This window comes from Pteropus vampyrus, unplaced genomic scaffold (genome assembly GCF_000151845.1).
Source record: "Pteropus vampyrus isolate Shadow unplaced genomic scaffold, Pvam_2.0 Scaffold32, whole genome shotgun sequence".
Taxonomy (NCBI): domain Eukaryota; kingdom Metazoa; phylum Chordata; class Mammalia; order Chiroptera; family Pteropodidae; genus Pteropus; species Pteropus vampyrus.
This window is the reverse complement of record NW_011888813.1, coordinates 548,441-555,510: the sequence shown is the minus strand read 5'-3', so window position 1 is coordinate 555,510 and position 7,070 is coordinate 548,441. Positions and strand designations below refer to the sequence as shown.

The 7,070-nt window shown below is 49.8% G+C and overlaps 1 protein-coding gene across 4 annotated transcripts in view; it reads right to left on the bottom strand.

The window, feature by feature from the left end:
• Positions 1-7,070, bottom strand: part of TMEM63C (transmembrane protein 63C) — an 80,184-nt gene that overhangs the window by 70,073 nt on the left and 3,041 nt on the right. For 2 of the 4 annotated variants that reach the window (XM_011357061.1, XM_011357063.1), the window contains exons 1-4: positions 5,588-5,682; positions 5,159-5,289; positions 978-1,175; positions 683-743 (exon numbers count right to left, since the gene is read on the bottom strand). The gene's annotated coding sequence lies outside the window, so the exon portion shown is untranslated. Of the gene's footprint in view, positions 1-682; positions 744-977; positions 1,176-5,158; positions 5,290-5,587; positions 5,683-7,070 lie in introns of those variants that run through there. The other 2 variants (XM_011357060.1, XM_011357062.1) reach the window with 1 other exon arrangement.

Sequence of the window (7,070 nt, the reverse complement as noted above, 5' to 3'; positions counted from 1 at the left end):
CCGCTTGTTTCTCATCAGCTCAACTCCAGTGAGTTTAAGCTGCAAGGCAGGAGAGCTACACGAATGTCCCCGATCATCCCAAGGCCTGGTGCTAGGTGAGACCACCAGGTACGGAGTAAGCAGGGTGCAGTGGGGGGCCTGGAGGAACGGGCATGAGATGCCACAGATTTTTCTATAGGATCCATAATGTAAACTTATGTCACTGATGGGGACAGCATTTTCAAAGCAGAATCATGTCACTATTCACACATTAAATGACAATCCAGATATTCTCGGGCATCCCCTGTCCTCAAGAGCCAAATCGAGACTCTTCAAAAGAGTCCATTTGGGGAGCTTAGGCTTATATCACGCACTCTAATCTGCCCTTTCCACACAGAAGGGAGTTTATTTTCTGTACAGAAGGTAGGGGAGTAAAGTATTGCAATGAAAAATTATTTTTCCAGTCTCCTCTGTTTAACCACACATAGAGCTAAGATTTTAAGAGAGGACAGACTTCGGGTTTAGGTCTAGAACACAGTGCTGACCCCTCAATGGAAGCTGACATTTCCCAATTTGTTGGGCCAGAGTGGAGAAGTCAGGGCCTTCTAACCACTTGGCCCTTCATGGCAGAGAATCTAGGCCTCCGCTCTGCTGGCACAGCCCTGGCCTCCCTGTCCCCCATTTCCCCTGGGGGCCCACTCACCAAGACCCCAACAGGTAGATGCTGTTAGCTAGCAGAAACCTCCTTTACTAGTACTTCTCTCCTGGAAGAGGGAAAATTCATGACTGGTTAGAGGTCATTGTCATCCACCACCAATTATCAATATTGGAAACTTCTGATAGGCTGGGTCAGAGGCAGATGCTAATGACATCACAAAGGATGCACCACTGTTGTGTTGGAACTTTGAAGACATTTGAGAGGGAGGGTTTTCCCAGGCAGAATTTACCCAAACAGCATTCCAGACAGAGCTGTGGGCTCGAAGCCTACATAGACTCACCTCAATTCTGTCTTGAGCCTGTCTGATGTCCTGCAGGACTAGGTCATTAAAGAGTAGTTGGGTCCTTGTGTTGATGTCTTATTGAGGTTAAAGACCCCCACAATTCCGAAGTTGAAAAGTACAATAACTGAAGTGAAAACTTCGCTAAAGGGGCTCAACAGCAGGCTCGGAGGATAATGGGGTGTCGAGCATCTCTCACTGTAAAAGGAGGTAGAAATCACTGTAGCCTGTGGCCCTTCCCAGGGTCTTTTCAGGTGTCGGAATCAGCCCTGCTAACTCTAACCAGCACCAGCACCCCTCCCCTCCTTTCTACAAGCAGATGAAGATGGTCAGAGCAGTCAGTTCCAGGAGGGACAAAATTTTCCGGGGCCAGTGAAAAATGAAAATGAGTAAATTTTGTTCAAAAAGTATAAAGAATTTCAAGACAGCAGAATACTAGCCCATTAGCGTGGGGTGCTCCTGGACATGAGGCCCTATGCGATTGCACAGGTCAGAGGTTCCCAGGCTAGGGCGGGGTGCACTGCCCCCCCACCCCGCCTCCTTTCTGGAGGTGGAGGGAGGGCTGCAAGAGACTCGCTCACAGAGAGTAGAGTGCCAGTGAAGGGAGGGACTGGTATCCCGTTTCTTAGTTATCTGCTGACCAACCTGTCCTGTGTCCTATAGAAGGGGAGATGGGAAGGGAAATAGGCAGCGCTGCGGGCAGTAGAGGTGGCCTGCATGTCCGCATTTGTCCAGCAAGGGTGCAGGAGTTTCCTGTGGCTCAGGTAAACCCTAGGAGGTAGCTGGGGAGGAATCGCAGTGGTGGGCCTGAGGCTCAGGATGCCAGGGTATGCTGGGAGAAGTCTAGCTGGAGAAGCCCTCTCTCCAGAGAATTCACCAGCTCACCCCGCTTGGAAGCCTGCCACACAATCCCCCTCCGCACCCCCCACCCCCACCTCCCACCCCCCCACCCCCGCCCCAAGCACTGCAGACCTGTGGCTGTTTTCCTCCAGCCCTCATCCCCACCCCTCCCACCCAGCTTCAAACCCTGGAAGTGAAAGCACTCTGATGCGGAGGGAGAGAGGAGAAACCCCAGCCCCCGTTCTTAGCCTTCCTTGGTCCTCGAAGGAGGAATCACTCTATATTTGTATATGATGTTTAACTCTTAAATTGTTCTAGACTATCATTAACCAGTCACCATAATAAAAAATAAAAGATAAATAAAAATAAATTGGACTAGACTAACCTGGATTTTCAATAATTGAAAAAAAAAATAGGAAATTTGATCAGAAAACTGGGAATCCGCCAGGAATATTCTTCAGGGCCAGAGGAAGAGATGTGACCAAGCGTGGGTGAAGACTGTGATGAGAGACAAAGCAAAAACTGTTTCCTGTTTGAATCCTGTCAAGTTCAGACTTTTCCATAAACCAGGTCCATGTGACTAGAAATACGCCCAGACGGGTATAGAGCCAGGTGTTAGACAACAGTCAGGTGTTGAGATTTTGTTCTAAGACAAAAAGTGACTTAATGGCAGGAAGCACTGTGTCCTCCATGCAGCCTGTCCTCTGAGCCCCTAGCCCATCTGGTCCCTGCCACTTACAGGCAGCCCCACCCTGCGAGGACTGGCACCCAACTCACTCTAGGGGAACTAACTCCATCCTCAACCTTTCTACCCCCCCCAGACTATAAGCCCCTCTGCACAGGGACCTAGCCTCACTGGTCTCTGTGCCCCACAGCACCTGATGAGTCTCATGAAAGTTCATTACATCAAAATGCCACCTCAGCCAGGAAGCTTCTACTCCCCAGCGAGGCCAGTCAGCATGATTAACAAAGGACCAGCGGGTGGAGATGAGGAAGGAGATGGAGACGGGCAGGTAGGGTGATCAACTTGTCCCTGAGACTGTCAGTCATCCTGGGCCATCCAAGATAGTTGGTGGCCCTAGGGGCAGGATTGGGGCCGGACAGAAGAGAGGACTGGTGGAAATGGAGTGAAGACAGAGAGGGGGCTGGATGAGGATGGAAGGAGGGGACGGGTGAGGACAGAGCGGGACAGGGGCAGTGGGAGCAGCCTTTCCTTTGTTTCCATGGCTTTTACATTTTATGGAGAACAAAGCTGCTCTCTGCTGGGAGGTGTGTGTGTGTGTGTGTGTGTGTGTGTGTGTGTGTGTGTGTGTGTGTTGCATGCTGAGGCCCCCCCTTCCTCAATCACTCACAGCAGGCCCGCCCCCTCCTTCAGAGCTCCAGTGGGAATGACTCCGCAGGAAATCCAGGCCCGCTCCTCACTCTGGCTCCAGTGCTTCTCCTGGGCCCCCTTACCTACCCTTCCCTCACTCCCTGCTTCTCTTCCTTGTGGCACCCATACTGTCTGGCTAGAGGCATTAATGTCTCTGACTCTGACCCTATCACAAGGGCAGGGCACCTCCCAGGCTGAGCCCCTGTGATCTAACCTTGGTTGCCTTGAGCAGGGGAGATGGGCAGACTCCTGCCACGGTCCCTCGCTCACTCATTCCTGAGCTTCTCCCCTCAGGAACTAACATTCGCGGTTCCCGTGTGCTCTGCACTGTGCTAGGCACTCAACATGATGATATCATATCATCCTCACCCTTTGAGGTCATTGCTCTGATTGTCATCATCCACAGATTCAGAAAGTAAGGTGCAAGAGGCCAGGTCCCTCCTTCATACCCAGTTCTGACAGATATGCATATCCATGTGGCTAAAGTATACGGGCAGGTACTCACTAAAGATCCAGAGGTAGCAGCAAATAAAGCAAAGCAAGCAGCTGAAGCAAACTGTGATCACTTAGTAGGGCACATTAAGTGAATCACGGTGCATGTGCATGATGGGATGCCAGGCTGCCATTAAAAAGGCGGAGGCGCTCTGTGTGTCCATGAACATGAGCAGTCACCAGGTACAGCAATCGCGCTAAGAAAGGGTGCCAGGCAACCTCTGAGCAGCTCAGAGCCTGGTAGACTTGCACGCACCCAGCACCACAGATGGCCCAAATGGTACATTCGCACGAACAGGAACTAAAGCAGAGTGCAGGGCAGTGTGCCGGGGGGCCAGCACGCTCAAGCACTGGAAGAGAATGCAACACACAAATAAGTGGTGACAAGGGTTGCCCCTAGGGAGGAGAACAAGAGACTGAGAGCAGCAGGAAGGAAGTTAACATCATACTCATTGCACCTTGGTATGGTTCAAATCTCATATACTGCCTTCTGAAATGAGAAACCTTTGTTTAAAGACTATTATTGCAGTTGTGAAAAAGCATCCGTCTGACTTACAAGCTCAGACTCTGACCCATAAGAGCATTCTGCCTTAGAACTTGGACTGAGGTATATATGGTGTGTGTGTAAGTGTGCATGTGTATATACGTGTGTATGTATTTGTGAGAGTTTGAGTGCATGCGTACAAGCATGCTGGCATGTGCATGAGTGTGTGTTTGTATGTAGGAGCAGGCATGTGCATATGAAATTGGAGAACGTCAAGCACCTGGTCCAGGATGTGAGCTGAGGTGGTCTTAACCCCTAACGGCCAGCCCAGTCTCCTCCCCTTCTCCCCTTCTCCTCCTCTTAGTTGCTGAATGGAGCTGTGCGGGGATGGGGTCAAGCTGCCCAGACAGGCCTCCAGGTATGGAATTCTCTGGGGAGCTGGCCTGCAGAGGGGAGAAGGCACCTCTCCACTTTTGGACTCTCTGGGGAGTTCCCAGCATTACCCAGATCTAGCAGCCCTAGGACTGAGGAGCAAAGAGGGAAGAGCCAAGGGGTGGAATGGGGAACTGAAGGCATAGGTATGCGGCCTCCCTTGCTAAGTGAAGGAATGATTTTTCTGGGATTGGGGAGATGGGAGAGAGGGCAGATCCAGTGTCGCTGGAGATCATGGGTCCAAGCGTGGAGAAGCTGCCCAGGGAGCATGAGGTGGACAGGGATGGAGGGCAGCCAATGGTGCTTACAGCTTTTTTTTCCTCAAGGGTCTACCCAAAACACAGGCCCATTACATGACTTACATGACTTATTACTAACATTACCAGCAAAGTCATATTTTCTCTCCCTGCTCCAAGCATATCCCTGAAAAGTGGGGCATAGGGGGTACAGTCAGTGCTGCAAACATTTTCTGTCCCCAAGCCCTGTTCCAGGATGTGGGCTGCCCCAAATATCTCCTCTGCATCTGGCAGCATGCTTGAAATTCTGTAGTCAGAATCTTACCTGGTCTGGATAACTCATGAAAGTGTTGTGAATCTTCGAATCAGAGAGCTATGTCCAGTTATAGGGCTGCCATCTATGAGCTGGGTGACCAGGACCAATGGCTTAGCAGCTCTCAGGCTCAGCATCTTCATCTGTCAAATGGGGATGAAGTACCTAAGGTGCAGGGCTGGTGTGAGGGTGCAGAGAAAAACAATGTCAATATCCCATCCCTCATCCACACCCTATGGTGCCTGAGGACTTGAGAACCCCTTCTTATAGGAACAGGTAATGATCAGGGAAATGAGTATTTTTAAAGTGGGGAAGGAGAGAGAAGGAGGGACTGAAGGGCTATAGCCCCCAAGAGGTGTCTCCTAAGCAAGAAAGAGAAGGCAGTGGCAAGTCAGGAAAATACTTTTAGCAGCATCCTAGAAGCCTCTTTGCCCAACTCACCAAGGCAACCGCTGCTTTGCTCTGGCCGTGCAACAGCTGTTGTCACGGGGCCTCCCCCTCACTGCTTCCCTCAGTCACTTCAGCCAGATTTCACTCTAGAAAGGGATGAGGGGCAGTGTTTGGTACATAGCAGGTTCATGTCAGGGATGAGGGAGGGATGCTATAGCTGGACCAGCAGAGCCAGGACTATGTGCAGCTGAGAGCATGGGATGTTTACAGTACTGAATGTTGGCCATGATGATAATCACAGCCAAACACAAATATCATTTATACACAGAGAGGAAATTACCTCATTACTGTCTTGGTATAATTCTTCTTCTGTGATCTTATGGTTTTTGGGTTATTGTCCTGGTTCATTCATGCCAAAGAGATTGCTAGGCAGAGGCACCTTCCGTAGGCAGAAATGATACCTTATAGGAAAGATGTGGTAGAGATTTCTCATGATTCCTCAATAATCATCCTCTTTTTCTTCCCCAGGAATTGGACCTACCTGGAATAAAGACTAATTTCCCAACCTTCTTTGTTTCTAGATATGATCATATGACTAAGTTCTAACCAATGGGAGATAAATGGAAGTATCATAAGTAACTTCCAGGAAGTGTCCTTAGGCAAGACAGTGTGCCTATCCTCAGCCTTCTTTTCTACTTCATGCTGGTGGAATGTTGACCTGATGGCTGGAGCTTGAGCAGTCATTTTGGGCCATGAGGTAGGAGCTGCATGTTTAGAATGGTGGGAAAACAATATAGAAGAAGCCTGGGTCCTGATGTCATGAAGGGCTTTGCCAGCCCTAAAATGCCACCTCCACCAAGATGATGAGAACTGCACATGAGGAATGAAAGGACAGAATACTAGAAAGGGCAGAGTACTAGAAAGGGCTTGTATCCTTCCTGACACTGTAGAGTGACTATATTAGCTCTAGACTTCATTTACATGAGGGCAATACCTGTCTACTTTATTTAAGCCACTATTACTCTTGAGTTTCTTGTTTCTTTACAGCCAAACCAAATTCTAGGTGAACCCCACGGTGAGTTTGTTTCCTGCTTCCCTGACCTGGGCTTCCTCCAGTAGGAGAGGGGCAGGGAATACCCCAGCTAAGCCTCTCTTGGTCTGGACCTTAGAGTGTATTTACATTGATTAGGGCCAAATATAGTGTCCAGTGGTCTAGGAACTAGAAAGGGAGGGACTGGGCAAGGCCTTTTTCTCCCTAGAGTCCCATAGGAATGGGATGGAGCCTCAAGACTCAGAAACAAAATGGTGACTATGCTAACTTTACTGCCCCCATGAAATTCTAAGCGACTAGAAGGTAGAGATTGACTCAGGGTCCAGCGCGTAGCAAATGCTCAATAAATCTTTGTACTGTACTAAGGAGTTTGGAGCAGAGACTGAAGGGGTCTGAAGAACCTCCTAGAGATGAGTGGTGGTGGAGACCAGGAGAGAGATCCCCTAGGAGAAGATAAGTGGGGGTGGGGGTGACAGAGCAGGA